General features: G+C 39.4%; 1 protein-coding gene across 2 annotated transcripts in view; it reads right to left on the minus strand.

Annotated features, from left to right (window-relative positions):
- ARL15 (ADP ribosylation factor like GTPase 15) overlaps nucleotides 1-18522 on the minus strand; it is a 433698-nt gene that overhangs the window by 78002 nt on the left and 337174 nt on the right. The gene's annotated exons all lie outside the window — the stretch shown is intronic.

An 18522-nucleotide genomic window follows, 5' to 3' on the forward strand; every position in this document is an offset into this window, starting at 1 on the left:
TTGCCAGATAAGTAGCTACTTCACCTCTTTGTGGAGGTGAGGGTTAAGTGACTCTTCCAAAGTCACAGCTAGTGGCAGAGATGGGGCTTGACCTCGGGTCTCCGAACTCCCAGCTCAGAGTATTCCACTTTCAATCCTCTGTGCCTTTTATACTCACATAATAAAAGATATCAGGTCACATTTCTGGAACACTGTGGGTGGGATCCTGAGGCTGTCTTTATTTGTAACCTTCTCTAAAGCACCTATCACTGCAGGAAACAGAAGAGGCTTGTTTTTGTCAGGGTTTCTTGTATCTTGTCCTTGTACCACAAGGTCCAAATGTTACGGCTCTAGGCATCTGCCCTTCCCTTTACAATTTCTCTGTCTACATCCAGTTGTGGACTGGGGAATACCAAAGATAAATAGGAAATAGGATAACTGCTTCTATATGAAACAATGTTATGGTTAGGCTTGAAATTTTTTAAATCGCTGTTTAGATTAGGAAAAACATTAATAAGTAGAGTCACAGACTTTAGAAATAATTATATACACAAGGATCAAGCATGTGATCTTAAAAACAACAAAAAATTATTTCCGTGGGGGGCCAAGGTGGGTGGATCACCCGAGGTCAGGAGTTCGAGATCAACCTGGCCAACATGGTGAAACCCCATCTCTACTAAAAATACAAAAATTGGCCAGGTATGGTGGCACACGCCTGTAGTTCCAGCTACTCATGAGGCTGAGGCAGGAGAATTGCTTGAGTCTGGGAGGCGGAGGTTGCAGTGAGCCAAGGTAGTAAGTACTATTGCACTCCAGTCTGGTTGACAGAGAGACTGTGTCTCAAAAAAAAAAAAAAAAAAAATTTCATTTCCATTGATTGATTTTATATTTTAAAATTTACTAGTTGTTTGTGATGCAAAAACCAATTTTTAAAGAAAGAAGCTGTACCTAATCCCATCATCCAAATGGTTGAAGTGAACATTAAATTTTAAAAAGGGGGAGAAATACACACATAGGTTTAGAAAATTCCAACAGCAGAGAAAGGCATGAAACACAAATTAGTTATTCTTAATTGTATGTATTATATTTCTGTGTTTCCTTCCAGAACAAAATATCTTTTATGTTATAGGAGTCTGTGTTGGCATGTATTAATTTAATGTATGTCTATAACATACACAAAACAACCCATATTGTTCAGACTTCTATAGCTTGCCTTTTATAACTATTTTATCCTGAAGGTCTTTCGATAGCAGCACATATTTTTTCAGGGAGCATATGGAGTTCTGTACTACAGATGTAATGTAATTAATTCAACCAGTTCCCTACTGATAGGCATTTAGGTTATTCCCAGTTTGTTACTATTATTAGCAACACTTCAATGAACATCTTTGTACATACACCTTGGTGTACTTTCACAAGTATATTCTTAGGGGAAACTACTGATAGTAAGAGTGTAGGATCAAAGGGAATGTGCATTTACAATTTTGACAGGTATTACCAAATTGTTCCCTAACATCCTTGGACAATTTGTACTCTAGCAAACAGTTGGAGACCATAATATCCATAATACTTTTAATCAACAGGTACATAAAATTGAAAGTATGATGTAAATATAAACTGTATTTGTGTATTCTATCCCATGTACTCCATCTCTGGGGCTATCATGATTTATACAAGTAATTACCATTAAGTATAATATAACATATCTGGAACTTTATGTTACCAAACAACATTAATTCACTGAGAAAACAATTCATAGTCATTGCTATAGAATCTTCCATAAGAATGATCCTAGGAGTTGGAAGCCAGCCCAGTATCAATAATTGGAACCATACAAGAGTGTGTTGTGTGTGTCACTTTTTGAACAGTAAGTTTCATTTTGAAATCTATCTGAATCAGCTTGTAAAATCTCAAAACCAAAACATTTGTTCATCATCTCTATGCAAGGATTGATCAGAAATATATAGTAAATGTATATTCTATTTTCCTCAAAAGTAATGAGAAATAATTCATAGTAGTGTTCTAGTTAAATGATGTGAACAGATTTCATCATTTAACTTTGGTTCACTTAAACTGGATCAAAGGCCTAAAGGATATATGAAAATTTTGAATTTTAAATTATGAAGACAATTGTCTTGTGGATATTAGAAGGAGACAAAAGGCAGTGGTTAAAAAAGAGTTATCAAAATAATTTTTTTTTTTTTTAAAGTGAGGCCTGTAAAGCTAATCTCAGCTTCTTTCTTTATAAGTTATGTGACTTCAGGCCAGGCGCAGTGGCTCAAGCCTGTAATCCCAGCACTTTGGGAGGCCGAGGTGGGCGGATCACAAGGTCAGGAGATCGAGACCATCCTGGCTAACACGGTGAAACCCCGTCTCTACTAAAAATACAAAAAAAATTAGCCGGGCGTGTTGGCGGGCGCCTGTAGTCCCAGCTACTTGGGAGGCTGAGGCAGGAGAATGGCGTGAACCCGGGAGGCGGAGCTTGCAGTGAGCTGAGATCGCGCCACTCCAGCCTGGGGGACAGAGAAAGACTCCGTCTCAAAAAAAATAAATAAATAAATAAATAAATAAGTTATGTGACTTCAGAGAAAATGCTTAATTCTCCAGGCTTTAAATGAGGTAATGAAAAGAAAACATTTAGTCCAGTACCTGGCACCTAGATAGTACCACATGAATGTGAACTGCTATTAATCTACAGCCACTATTACCCCAGTATTAACAGTAGGTCTGAAAAAATAGAAAAGAATGTCTCCTAGGATATACACAAAAAGGTTATAAAGGATGGGAAGAATTTGACAGGAGATGTTTACTACCTAATTAGCACATTTATCCCCTTTCTCACCTGAACAATGAACGTGTTATCTCCAAAGAAGCAGACCACAGTGCAAGACTGTCAGATTTCCACATTGTGATTTTGGTTTTCCAAAACTTTTGCAGACTTTGGCATGGTAAAAATACATCTTGAAAGCCTTATTCTGGAACTGAAGAATTTAAGTTAGTCTGCTTTGGGTGAAAAACAGTGTTTCCCAGTAGGAGCCAGCACAGAAACTCATAGGGTCTTCTGACATGAAAGGCAAGGTTCAGCTTTATTTCTTCACCCAATTTTATGAATTTCATAAAATATAAATTCATACAAAATGAAAATTCAAGAATATAAAATTGACTCTAAAATGTAACTGATGGCTGGGGGCAGTGGCTCACTCCTGTCATTCCAGCACTTTGGGAGGCCAAGACAGGCGCATCATCTGAGGTCAGGAGTTCAAGACCAGCCTGGCCAACATGGTGAAACCCTGTCTCTACTAAAAATACAAAAATTAGCTGGGCATGATGGTGGACACCTGTAATCCCAGCTTCTCAGGAGGCTGAGGCAGGAAAATCCCTTGAACCTGGGAGGTGGAAGTTGCAATGAGCCAAAATTGTGCCATTGCATTCCAGCCTGGGAGACAAGAGTGAAACTCCGTCACACACACACACACACACACACACACACACACACACACACACAGTAACTTGAATATTTTACATTCCTTGATAATTGATTGCCACGAGAATTCTGGAAATAGTTAATTCTTCTCAGCAATAAATTTGCCTTATTTTTAAATGCTCTCGATTCAAAGATTCCCTTGATTTGACCTTGTAAGTTCTCTTTTTAGCTGAAGATTGCAGAAGAGAGATGGTAACTACACGGGCCACCTACTCCCACAGCTGAGGCCAACTGTGCAGAATACTGAAGCCTTTTTCCCCAAGGAGCCTGGTTGTGGCCACAGAGTGCTTCTCAGCAAGTGCTACCTGTTCCTCCCCCATCTTGGACAGGAGGTGACACTAATTTGTCATCCCTTTTACAGAATATTCACTTTACAGGAAGGTCCCACCGAAATCAGTTAGTATAATATCCCACTGTAAAGTCATTTCACTTTCTATTTTCCTTTTTTTTAAAAAAATTCAGTATCTTCTCCCTTGAGAAAGATGCCTGAAGGTATTTCTATATTGGTTTTATTTTATTTTATTTATTTATTTTTTTGAGATGGAGTCTTGCTCTGTCACCCAGGCTGGAGTGCAGTGGCATGATCTCTGCTCACTGCAAGCTCTGCCTCCCGAGTTCACGCCATTCTCCTGCCTCAGCCTCCCAGGTAGCTGGGACTACAGGCGCCCACCACCACGCCCAGCTAATTTTGTTTTGTATTTAGTAGAGACGGGGTTTCACCATGTTAGCCAGGATGGTCTCGATCTCCTGACCTTATGATCCGCCCACCTCAGCCTCCCAAAGTGCTGGGATTACAGGCATGAGCCACCACACCCGGCCTCTATACTGGTTTTAAACACTTAGTTACTTAAACGAAAATTGATAGGCTCCCTGAGATAGTAGGGATTTTCATATTCTTCTAATCTTACTTCTTCGTAATGTAGAAATCCTTTCTATAACATCCTTGATGATTAGACACTGAATTCCAGAGCTAACACTCTAGCAATGTAGAACTGGCTGACGAGTACCTTGTTACAAGTAAAAGAGCAGTGGATGAAATGTTGGGATAGCTGGGGTTATACTCCCATCCCACTCCTGAAGATAGGCCACTTATTCCATTGTGCACCTTAGTTTTCTCTCCTCTAAAACATAGTTATTTGTTGATTGCTAAGATGCCTTAGAGGCCTGCCAGTTTGCAAAATATTTCATAAGAAAATCTTTGCCAGAAAGTCCTAATTGTTAGAAATCTGTCTCCTTTAACTTCTGCCCAGGCCCTCTAATCTTGACTCTAGAGAGATTCAAACAGGTAGATTTTCACACAATAGAAAGCTAGGTATCACATCTGCCAGAAGCATTCTTTCTTCCGGACCTTGCAGAATCCTTAGAATATATTTCTTGTTTGTATAATATTAATATCTCCTTTAGTGTTGAATCAAATGATATAGTAGTTAATAGGACAAAATTTATTCATGGTATTTTGGTGGAAGAAGATAAGTGGAAGGCTGAAGTTCTGCAACTCATAGTGTAAGCATTTTAAAGACTATTTTAGTAAAAGCTTAAATAAAGAATATTATTTTAGCAATTTGAAACTGATTGACAACAGTTGACATTTAATTAATTACTATTTTTATGAGCCAAGGTTTTGCTCTTTGTAAGATTTCAAAATCCTGAGGTGGGGGGACTTGTGTTGAAATGCAGTGAAGGCCTTAGAGACCGCAGAAGAGAGTTGGGCTTTTGGGCCTTGAATTAAATGGGCCATGGACTGTGTGTGCATTTTGGGATTCTATTTCTGCTTTTTTTTTTTTTTTTTTTTTTCTGTGTGGGGGGTTTCTTGTATCCTTGCTCACTGTTGGTCTGTCTGCTATTACTCATGCTGCTGCCAGTGGACTTGACTATATCAGTGCATCTTTCTTCTTCCAAAGCTCCTGCTTCTGATCTACTGTGGGTTTGGCAAGCACATAACCAAACATTTTAGAAACTTGTCTGAGATTGAAGTAAATGGACTGAGATACCATTTTTCATCTATCCAATTGGATAAAGATGTAAAAGAATTATTAGTATTACTATTGTGGGAGTGGGGAACATAGACAAACTCTTGCTCTGCAGTGTATTAAAAGGTATTAACACTTTGGATAGCTGTGATATTGTGAAATACATATTTGGTTTTTATCCCCATTTCCTGACACACAATTTCTAAAGTCCCTGGAATCTCCAAAAGGCTGTCTTTTTGGTATACTAATGTTGACTGCTAGCTTTAGGATGGGGCTGGTCACCAGAAAGACATATGCAGGATTAGAGGAGTGGAACTTGCAGCCCCATCCTCCAACCTCAGGGAAGGGGAAAGGGACTGAAGATCAAGTTGATCACCAGTGGCAATGGTTTAAACAATCATGTCTCCGTAATGAAGCCTCCATAAAAACCCAAGAGAACAGGGTTCGGAGAGCTTCTGGATGGTTCAACATGTGGAGGTTCCTGGAGGGTGGTACCCCAGGGAGGACACTGAGACTCCACGCCCCTTCCCTCATACCTCGCCCTATGCATCTCTTCATCCGTATCCTTTGTAATGTCCTTTATAATAAAGAGGTAAATGTAAGTAAGTGTTTCCCTGAGTTCTGTGTGCTGCTCCAGCAAATTAACAGAACCAAAAGTGGGAGTTGTGGGAACCCCAACTTGAGCTGGTCATTCAGAAATTCTGGAGACCTGGACTTGCAACTGGTGTGCTGTCGGGACAATCATGGGGACTGAACCCCAGCATGTGGGACCTGACACTATCTCCACGTAGATAGTGGTGGGATTGAATTGGAGGCCACTGCAGAATTAATTGCTCACTTGGTGGTGGAAAGCAAACCACACACATTTGGTCACAGAAGTCTTATTCCGTGTTGACGACTGTTACTGTGGTGGTGTAAGAGAAGAGAAAAAAGGTGGTTTGAGAGTTTTTCCCAAACAATAGCTATTTGACAATCTATTTTAAAAGCCCTAAAACAATGCATCCCCCCAAATATGTGAGACAAATTGCACATGCAGAAATCTGTCCTCAGAAACTAGATGTACAAGTACAGAAAGATGTATGAATAAGGCTTTGATTATAATAATGAAACATTGGAAAGATCCTATATATCCACCTTTAGGGCACTAGTTCAATAAGCTGTGTTGCAGCCATATAATAATGTCATGAAAAAATGATACTGCAGGTGTATAATTACCAACAAAGAAGTAGGTACATGCTAAACTGGAATATAAGTCAGTTCATATATTATAATCCCCTTTAAAAAATAGACATACATATTGGAATGGAAAAATCTGCAACAATATAGACAAATATTAGTTAAGAGTCAGTCTTCAGTGTATTATAATTTCGGGTTTTTTGAGTTTAAAATTTTTGTTTATAGGCCGGGCGCGGTGGCTCAAGCCTGTAATCCTAGCACTTTGGGAGGCTGAGGTGGGCGGATCACGAGGTCAGGAGTTCGAGACCATCCTGGCCAACATAGTGAAACCCTGTCTCTACTAAAAATACAAAAAAATTAGCAGGGCATGGTGGCGGGCGCCTGTAGTCCCAGCTACTCGGGAGGCTGAGGCAGGAGAATGGCGTGAACCCAGGAGGCGGAGCTTGCAGTGAGCCAAGATGGTGCCACTGCACTCCAGCCTAGGGGACAGAGCCAGACTCTGTCTCAAAAAAAAAAAAAAAAAAAAAAAAAAAAATTTGTTTATTTGTATTTCCTAACTTTTCCAAAACATTAACGCTTTAATTTAAAGCTGGCTTAGACTTCTGCGTACACACAATGAATTCATCACACAAGTCACCTCTTCTCTCTCCAAAATTTCACTAGAATGACAACAAAAGCATGTAAAAGTATTGAATGATAAGATCAAGCCAAATGGGAGAAGGCAAAAGCAGATGAGAGATTTCAGCAATGAAGATGGAGAGAAAAGTGGTTAGTTTGAGGATATGAAGGCTATAGTGAACTTGATAAAATTTAGAAACGATATGGGAGGAGACAAAGGGATCACAAAGAAAATAAGAATTGGTGTTGGTGCTGCTATTCACTGCCTCTGAGAAAATAAGAAGAGTAGGTAGAAAAACAATAGGTAGAAATGGATCCAGTTTTGTACATTTAACCTAAGACTTGTGAGGTGTCCAGTAGGGTGCTGGATACACAGAGCTGCCTTCAGGAGACAGATCCAGGAATCATCCGCATGTGAGTGAGGCTGAAACTAGGGGAGGACACGTGGTCATGTTGAGAGATTTGCCCAGCGATCAGAAGCCAGGGGATGGAATGCTGGGGAACATCAACATGTAAGAAGCAGTGGAGGAAGAGCAATCCACAGAGGAGGCCCACGATAAGTAACTAGACAATTGAATGTGGGGCCAAAGAAGCTCTGAAGGAGGGAAACAGAGAAGTGAGGACCAAAGGTAGTACCAAAGAAGTAGTCCTGTAAAAAGCAGTTATTGTTCAGTGATTGTGATGGGTGTAGGGTGAGAAGCCAGATTCCAGGTCTAGAGGAGTAAGGAAAAAATGGGAGGTTAGACACAGTCAGTGTTTTCAAGAAGCCTGGCTGTCACTAGAGAAATGAGAGATGTGAGTGGCAACTTGGGGGCATTAAGCTGACATTAGAGTTCTGGTTTTGTCTCTTTAATATAGGAGAGAGTTAGTATGCTGAAGTAAAATTATATGCACCATGATGAAAACTGATACTCTACAAAACTGGTTGCCTAAATAAATTATACAGCTTTCAAATGATCGATCACTTTCTTTTTTTTTTTTTTTTCTTTTTTTTGAGACGCAGTCTCGCTCTGTCGTCCAGGCTGGAGTGCAGTGGCGCAATCTCGGCTCACTGCAAGCTCCGCCTCCCGGGTTCATGCCATTCTCCTGCCTCAGCCTCTCCGAGTAGCTGGGACTACAGGCGCCCGCCACTAAGCCCGGCTAATTTTTTGTATTTTTAGTAGAGACAGACTTTCATCGTGGTCTCGATCTCCTGACCTCGTGATCCGCCCACCTCTGCCTCCCAAAGTGCTGGGATTACAAGCGTGAGCCACCGTGCCCGGCCTAATCGATCACTTTCAACAAGATAGCAAAACCTGGCATATCTAATTTTTTGCTCTTAATTTTTTTTCTATTTTATAATTATCTAAGACCTAACATAAAAGCACAGATTTAAAATGCCAAGCTAATTTTGAACATTTGTGGGAGGATGAGGCCAAAAAACCCAAACAAACCCTAAAATACAGAAACATCTTCACTGAGACTGGGTTCATGAAGACATCTTAAAACTGAGCAGCATAATTTTATAGCCAAATCAAATATGCACTCATTTTCTTGATAAATTAGATGTAATTTCAACTATCATAAGAAAGTAGCCAGAAAGCAATATTTACTGTAAGCTGCTGTGTCCTACTCAATTATCAGCATCCTAGTGATCTGAAGGACTGCAGTCTTCGGACGGGCTTACCTCTTGATATAGAGCATTCATTCATTCATTCATTCATTTTGTATTTTTAGTAGAGACGAGCTTTGACCATGCTGGCCAGGCTGGTCTCGAACTACTGACCTTGTGATCCACCCGCCTCAGCCTCCCAAAGTGCTGGGATTACAGGCGTGAGCCACCGCTCCCAGCCTGATACAGGGCATTTAAACACATTTTTTGTTACCTGGGCACATCTTATATCTTTTAAAATATGCAGGCTGGGCGCGGTGACTCACGCCTGTAATCCTCGCACTCTGGGAGGCTGAGGTGGGTGGATCACCTGAGGTCGGGAGTTCGAGATCAGCCTGGACAACATGGTGAAACCCCGTCTCTACTAAAAAAGACAAAAAATTAGCCAGGCATGGTGGCAGGTGCCTGTAATCTCAGCTACTCGGGAGGCTGAGGCAGGAGAATTGCTTGAGAATTGCTAGATGGAGGTTGCAGTGAGCCGAGATCACGCCACTACACTCCAACCTGGGTGACAGAGAGAGATTCCATCTCAAAAAACAAACAAACAACAACAACAACAAGAAAAGGCACATACATGCTAGTGTCTTTAGTAACTATATATTTACATAATAGGCATGCTTTGTCCACCACAGCATATTTTTTAAAAACTGAAATACTTGCAAAAGTACTATTAGGTATTCAACAATTTGAATTCCCTAGTTAGGAAGATGGGGCCAAATAGTATCATACTTTTTTTCTTTTTGGTAACTATTCATGGCAGAACTTCAACTACTTTCCTCTTAATGTGGTGTTCTGTGCAGTTAGTTTTTCTTTCTGTGTCTATCTTAGAAAGATGGATTCTCAAAAATTAAAAACATGTGACAACAGTGACTTCGGCACATTTTGCCAGGAGCGAAATGCAGAGTGAACAAAGAGAAAGACTAAATAATTTAGAAACACATTCTCGTGAATGAGAGAGAATTATCAAACAGATAAAAGCAGGTCTGTTCCTATTTTCAGTCATCTTTTCGATGCTTAATATTTTAAAAATATCTATTTCTGCTTTATGATCTCAACAAAACCCACTACAAAGCATGCAATGGGATAGTGATATCTGAATTTTGTGAGTTGACAATTTTCCTCAAGTGCCTAGAATATTCTGGAATAAGAAGGTTACAAGAAACTTTCTTTGTTTCAATAATAAAAATGTAAGTGGCTAAAACTCTTTATTGTCAAAAAAAAAAAAAGAAAAAAATCCCATGTTTGAGAGGTTGTGACAGGAACATGAGCTGGGACACTTAAAATACCATAAATTAAGATAAACTTTGCATTTATTGCATGAACATATGTAAATGAAAATGTGGTTTAACGTCCCCAAACCTAGTATGTCTCTTGGCATACTGTAAATAAAGGTGGTTGCATGCTGGATAAAAGGGAGAACCTTTTATGTGTGTGATGCATGTACAAGTATGCATCTAGTTTAATATCTCACAGGCTATAGATGACGTTTGAGAGGAAACTCCCCCCAAATGATATCAAATGTGGCTGCAAAAAAATTTGAAATAAATTTCCATTTTTTAGTTAAAAAAAGATAAAAGATAGCCAATGAAAACAGAAAATAAAAACTATTAAACATAATTTGATGAGTTTCGTGCATGATAGCTATTGAATGGTTTCAATAATTATTTTTTGAATGGTGTACTGGTCTTCTGGTTGTGCCAACTCCAGGAGGGTACAAAAAAATCCATAAAATATCACTCAGCTTCTACCATACATTTGAAACCAAAATCATGTTTTCTTTGAATAAAGCTTAAACAAAGTTCCAGGTATTTCAATAGCTTACTTCTTTTCCATTCTCTCATCCTAAACACTACAGCAGAGAGTGAGAATGAGTGAGAGAGAGAGAGAGAGAGAGGGAGAGAGACACAGAGAGAGAACTCCATATTCATTTGTTGATATCTGGTCCTCAAAACTCTAGAATCCATTCTTAATGACACAGTTGCTTGGTTTTACCTTCTTGCCCTGAACTACTCATCAAATGTTATTAACGGTTACAGAGACAACTCAACTCAACAGATGATTTTGTGTAGATAGGCTGGAGGACAAGTTGACTTATTGGGCCCTGAAAGTTTTCCATCCCACCTTGGGCAGTTTACTGTACAGCTTGCCAAACTTTAAAGTTATTATAACTAGTTTCACACAGATGCCAGATAAAACAGACAAGGGATTAATTGGAATGATCACAAATGCATTCCTTCTGAATAAATGAAAACACACTGGCTAGTGCCAAGAGGCATCTAAAATAGAAAACCTGAAACTAATCAATCAGATCAAGTTTAGCTCTTTTTGATGTTATAGTTGGGAGACATTTCACTTTATAAATAATAGAAAAATACCTAGGGAGGAAAAAAGAGAGAGAAAAGTTTGATAGCATTAAGAAGGAATTTTTGCACTATCAAAGAGAAGTGCCTAAGGAGTCAGTATCTTCTGTGGCTGGCATTTAAAAAAAATTATAAATGTTAAAAGTAATAAATGATAAGAGTTATAAGTCTTAAAGAAAAAAGTGAAGACTCAAACTATTGGCTTGATTTTTAAATTATAACATTGAACAAATCAAAGTTAAAGTATAAAAGCCCAGAACAATACTGGGAGATGAGGGCTGTGGTCAGATGTTAGACAGACTATCCAAACAGCTGGAAAAGATGTTGATTCTCCTTGGGAAATTTGTAATGTATTTGACTCATGTTTTCATGGAGCTGTGGATTGTCCTAGGGGGTTTGAAAGAGAGAAAACTTGCCAAGAACTTTATCTGGAAAATGATAGTATTTTACCAGTTTCCAATTAGACAACAAAAGCATTTAAAGAATAATAACAAAAATACTCAGAAGTGACCAATGCTATCTCTGCAGCACTAACGTTCAGGTTATATGACTAGAAATTATTGAGTACATTATCCTCATTCATTTATACATAGCTATTTCTTAAAAAGGCATCCACACACAAACACCACATGAAGTGATTAAAAAATAAAGGAGAGCTTTTCATTACTTGAGTTGGATGATATGTTAAATTTCATATTTGGTGCACACACATTCTAAACAACGTGCTCAATAACAAGTCTCCTTATGCACGCCTTGGCATACCTACAGCTAGTATCTGATGCTGAGAGGCCAGAAAGGGAAGATTTGGTAACTGAATTCTTGCTGATGTGATGCAATTTTTTAGCTCTAAACAGCCCTTGCATATGCTTTGCTGAATTTCTTAGAGGTTTTTAATTGTTTGCTTCTCAACAATTGCAATGTTCACTTTCCCAAATAAGCCTAAAAGATGGATTAGGAATCATCTATTATGCATACTGAAATATTTATGGATGAAATAGCATGACACTTGGGATTGGCTTAAAAATAATCCAGTGTGGAATAGGAATTATGTGCGAATATAGATTTAAAAAGATTATCCATAAGTTTTTGACTGTTGAACCGGTGATGGATACGTGGGGTTCATTATACTATTCTCTCAACTTTTGTAAAGGCTTGGAATTTCCTAATACATTTGGAAAAAGTTAAAAGAAAAAAGTGGAAATTAAACAAAAAAAAAACCCTCTTGGATCATAAATGTAAATAATTAGGCAAAGCAAACTTTCTTCATACTTTTAAATTTCCCAGATGATTAATCACCTGCCCACATTGATAGTCATTTTTCCTCCCTAAAAAAATACAGTTCCCTTATTTTGGATCGTATTTTCAATACCACAATTATTTTCATTATTTTAGTTTGTTCCCCAGTAGCACAGTATATTATAGTAGAAGATATGCTGGACTCTGAGTCAGAAAACTTGGTTTCTAAAATTCCAGTAGTGCTATTTGTTAACCTTATTACCTTGAACAAGTCATTTAATCTTTCTGGGTCTTAGTACAGATATCTCCTATGCTTGCTTTACAAAGCAAATATTAGGTTGCACCAGGTAACATTTGTTCCTTTTTTTGTACATCAAAAACAGTTGAATTGTATCAATTTCATATGCGTCCAAACTAATATAAAACATTATAATTATGACTTTCTTCCAGAGACTTTAGGGCCAGAATCATTGTCTTACTATTATACAGGTTTACCGAGATCACGGGTCAAGGCATTTTCTGTGGAACATAAAATATGAACCTGTTTAAACAGTTAAATCACAAATGAGAATTAGTCTCACCCTCCAATATCAGTATTGTACTGAGATTTCAATGTCAAGGAGTATATAGGAATAAAAGCTATTTGATGGTCTGTCTCTTGCCTTCTGTTACGTCCTGGAAGTGATTTCAAGTTCAATATTAGCAGAGTTTCCTTATTTTCATGTTTGCAATGACCTAAAGATACTTGAAGATAAATTTCTAAAAATATTAATTACTTTTTACTCTATCATATCCAGCTTGTTTGTGCAACTGTGATGTTACTTGGAGCAACTGCTATAGAAAAAGCATGAGTGCACTAAATAAATATTATTTACTAGTGATGACAACGACAGTGATAGCTAAGGGACTGCAATTTATAAGCACAGCTGAGTATGAGAAATCTAAGCATAAAGGTCCAAGAAATAAATAGAAAATGGAAATTTACAGCAGATATAAACTTGATTTAAAGATTTTTAACGTCAAAAAAATACCAGCCTTGGCAAAATAGTGAAGCCCTGTCTCTACAAATAAATATAAAAAATTAGGCTGGGCATGGTGGCTCACACCTGTAATCCCAGCACTTTGGGAAGCCGAGGCAGGTGGATCACCTGAGGTCAGAAGTTCGAGACCAGCCTGGTCAACATGGTAAAACCCTGTCTCTACTAAATATACAAAAATTAGCCAGGCATGGTGATGGGCGCCTGTAATCCCAGCTACTCGGGAGGCTGAGGCAGGAGAATCACTTGAACCCGGGAGGCAGAGGTTGCAGTGAGCCAAGATTGAGCCATTGTGCTCCAGCCTGGGCAACAAGAGTGAAACTTCATCTCAAAAAAAAAAAAAAAAAAATTAGTCAGGTGTGGTGCCATGTACCTATAGTCTTCGCTACTTGGGAGGCTGAGGCGGGAGGATCACTTGAGCCTCAGCAGGCTGTAGTGAGCCATGACTGCGCCACTGTACTCCAGCCTGGGTGGTAGAGCAAGACCCTGTCTTAAAAAAACAAAACAAAACAAACAAACAAAAATACACAGACTTAACTGAGGTTAAATGATGTTTTAGTTTCTGTGAGCGGGCAATTTTAAAAGGTATAAGCTGAAATGATACAGTCATTTATCATATGCATAAATAATGCTATTTTCAATGATTTTTCCCTTTTGTATTTGTAGGCATATAATAAAGTCTTTAAAATTTTATGTTGACTTTGAGCAAGGCCCTGTCATTAAAAAAAAAAGAAAAAAGAAGACAAGAGACTAATAACAGAGTTTTGGGCTTGTGGTCTGTCTGGGAAACTGATTCCACATAAATAACATTGCATGCAAGCTAGACTCTGTTTTCCCATAGAAACAAATCCCATGTTAACTTTCCAACTGATTTTTAAATTGGGTACAGCCTACCCTTTAGCAAGCTACTGTCATGTACCCACCTCTTGGCAAGTCACCTTAGACCTGGATCACATTTACCAGGTTGATCTGGCTGGAGAAGAAAGTGAGCACAGGCAGTGCCTGGGCAGCTAAGTGGTTTTAAGTGCCTGGGAGTGTCAATTAAGTCTCCTTTACTGTGACTTAATCTGAAAAATGTCATTTTTATGAGGTTACTAGGTGATTTTTTTTCCTCCTCAATAATCTGCCCTTAAATGTAATCTATAAAACACGCCCGGCCCCTTTACGGAATTTCTCCCATATATTGGTACACATTAATTATTATAAAAGCAAATAGAAGTTTCTCTGTGCTCACTGTTTTCTGCTTGGAAACCACGTATCTGTGAGCAGAGATCAAAAGCATAGATATTAGAAATAATGGCAGAATCCTTAAGGTCACTATATTAGATACTTTCAGCCTATCTTCTTGTCTAACGTCATTTGTGTATTTCAATCACTCAACAAATATTTTATAAACATGACATTGTTCTAAACAGTCTAAACATGACTGTTTTCTGCTTGGAAACCACGTATCTGTGAGCAGAGATCAAAAGCATAGATATTGGAAATAATGGCAGAATTCTTTTTTTTTTTTTTTTTTTCCGAGACGGAGTCTCGCTCTGTCGCCCAGGCTGGAGTGCAGTGGCGCTATCTCGGCTCACTGCAAGCTCCGCCTCCCGGGTTCACGTCATTCTCCTGCCTCAGCCTCTCTGAGTAGCTGGGACTACAGGCACCCGCCCACCACGCCCGGCCAATTTTTTTGTATTTTTAGTAGAGACGGGGTTTCACCGTGGTCTCGATCTCCTGACCTCGTGATCCGCCCGCCTCGGCCTCCCAAAGTGCTGGGATTATAAGCATGAGCCACTGCGCCTGGCAATGGCAGAATTCTTAAGGTCACTATATTAGATACTTTCAGCCTATCTTCTTGTCTAACATCATTTGTGTATTTCAATCACTCAACAAATATTTTATAAACATGACATTGTTCTAATAGTTAACAAAATAAAGAACAAAAAGCCATGTCCTTATAGATCTTAAATGTCCAATTTATTAATGGATTAATGACTTAACCTCTGCTTTGCTGCACACAGAATTTGAGGCAACTCTAATTCTAGAATTAATTAAAATCTGGTTGAATCTTGAGAGAGTCCTTGATAATCACAGGTGATGTATCCAAGACCTAGGAGAGAAAAATGATCTTCTGGCTTCTTTACCGAACTTCTCCATTCTACTTTCTGTCTGTGAAGTGGTAATCAGTTATAAGAAGGTGAGCGGCAACAGTACAAAAAGTCTTCTGGTTATGTGCACCTCAGGGAGGTGTAAACAAAAGTGCTGTGAAGGAGGCATGAGGGGAACCCTGGCGTATGAGCAGAACTGACAGCAGTGGTTGTGTGGGCCTGATCACCAGGAAACCAACATCCTCTACTCCAGCCTGAAAACCTAACCTTTTTTTTCTTTACTCCTACAACCTCAGTCTTTCCTCCTTCCCATTCTAAGTATTTCCATCTTTTTCTCTAAACTTTCTCCTGTATCAATTCATAAGAGAAAAACAAGAAATAGATGGGCAGAAATGATGTCTGAGGGATCCCCCAGCAGCTTCCAATTAGCTTTATCACTAAGAACACCTCCAGTCACAGCAAGCTGGGACTTGATTTGGTGATTGTCCATTGCTGGAAATATCTCAGTTTCATTAATCTAAGCACTGTATTCAAAGAGAGCTTGCCTACAAAGCACTTGCAAAGGGTCCTCCCTGTTACACTACTCCTCTAAGAAGTTCTCAAGGATATTGGCCTTTACGGGCACCCTAAATCCTTGGTTAGTGTTTGACATGGATATGATGTAGGGCAGTAAGCAGCAGCATGCTAAGGACTGTGAAATGTTCAGATCTAATTCTGTTCCTTCTCTTGGCAATACTTGCTGACTTTATTTGACATTGGAAAGATACTAAGAGCATCTAGGCCCATGGGGCGTGGCAATGCCAAGGGTCCTATTGAGAAAGAATCTGAAACTGAAGAAATTAAAAGAAAAAAGTGTCATATGATTCCTCTGGGGAAGGACCAAAGCCAGTTGAGACACAACCATCCACAAGGCTTGCAGGTGGGGGAGTGAGTAGAACATGTTGACCTGACCTGACTAAGGCTGCTGATAGGTCTAGGAACATCAGTACAGCTGCTTGGCCAGGATCCCTGGCTCTGCCTACATCATCTGGCTGTGTAGCTATAATAACAAAAATGGCAAAAAAGATATTAAGTGGCCATACCTTTCTATCAAGGAAAGCTACCCACTGTCACAGACTCATGATACCTTTAGGATTGAAGATTCGCACATCCTGGATTTAGCCTGTGTGTCATCAATGTTCTGTTTATCGGAAGGAAAGAAATTGATTTCCTGATTCCTTTGTTTATTCATCTATTAATAAACATTTTTTAGGCACCTTCCAGGTCCCAGATACTAGGCTATACAGGCAGCAAAAACACAAATAAGACATAATCCCTGCACTGAGGGTCTACTGGGGTAGGGTAGCAGGGGAGATAGGCAACCACACGAGTACCAAAATAGCTGAGTAAGTGGCATGTCAAAGATGCACTAGGGCTGAGTCTAGAGTAGAAAGGAAGTACATGCAGGTAGGAGGAATAATATTTGCACATGCTCCAAGAACAGGGTAGTGACACCACCCATTTAGGAAACTATAGCATTTCACTGGGCTGTCACATGAGCCAGAGTGGCTGGAAATAAGTGAGGAGGGGCTTCTATGCATAGAGCGTCTTCTATGCTGTGCCAAAGAACTTGAATTTTTATACCAATGGATATGGGGAGCCACTTAACTTTAAGCAGGCGACTGAGATGAGTAGATTTCCAGCACAGAAAAAAATGACTTGGGCAAACCTGGAGGGGCAAGGCTGGCAAGCAGCCCCAAACCGTAGTCTAGAAGATTGCCCCAAGTGACTACTCGATGGAGGCATCATTCACTGAAATGGGACAAACAGGAAGAGAAATGCATTTGAGAGAAGATGAGCTCAATTTTTGGCATGTCGTGCTTGAGGTCGTGGTGCTGGTGGTTCAGAAATGTCAGTTTCTAGAAGGAAAGTTCTATACATAGATCAAGGGAGGCAGGTGCGGGGAGCTGGCAGTATGTGGGTATTGCTTAGTCCTGAAGAAGACGGACAGCCCCTTCAAAGATGGTATCTTTGAACAGTAACGAACTTCATGGATTTTTCTGCTGGAGCATTTATACACAGTAGTGATTTGTCTCTGGACTATAGTTGTATTTCATTTGTTCTTGTCTTTATAACAAACATAAATCAATTATCAAGAGACTAACAATAGTTTTGTTAACTTTTATCTCCAAATTATAAAATTATAATGTGAAAACTAGGAAATTCAAGGTATAGGTTAGAAAAATATCCCACTAGGCAGGGTGCGGTGGCTCATGCCTGTAATCCCAGCACTTTGGGAGGCCGAGGCAGGCGGATCACAAGGCCAGGAGATCAAGACCATCCTGGCTAACACGGTGAAACCCCGTCTCTACTAAAAATACAAAAAATTAGCCGGGCGTGGTGGCAGGCGCCTGTAGTCCCAGCTACTTGGGAGGCTGAGGCAGGAGAATGGCGTGAACCCAGGAGGCGGAGCTTGCATGAGCCAAGATCATGCCACTGCACTCCAGCCTGGGCGACAGAGCGAGACTCCGTCTCAAAAACAAAAAAATCCCACTAATAGTGTTTTGTTTTGTTTTAATGTAGCACAGTAGTCTTTTACATAGTAATTTTTCCCACTTGGGGAACTAAAAGGCTGTCAGTAATAACTTCACTTCTTAGATGATTCCTGTTTAATCTGTAAGTTTTCCCATCAAATCTGTGTCATGAATACCTGGTCTGAGTTTTTATGGAATATAGATCAATATTACCTCAGAATTTAAGTCCATGCAATTTTGCCAAAACAAACTAACCCAAGTGATTGACCCCGCTGATAGAAGATATCATATTTTGAAAGATACCAGCACAAAATATAAGTATTTCAAACCAAGCTCTTTGATGATGAAATTAGAGCAGAAAAGTCTTATCAAGTCTCTGGAACCAAGGTGTGAGAACAATGA

The sequence above is a fragment of the Hylobates moloch genome, unplaced genomic scaffold, assembly GCF_009828535.3.
Source record: "Hylobates moloch isolate HMO894 unplaced genomic scaffold, HMol_V3 SCAFFOLD_23, whole genome shotgun sequence".
NCBI lineage: Eukaryota > Metazoa > Chordata > Mammalia > Primates > Hylobatidae > Hylobates > Hylobates moloch.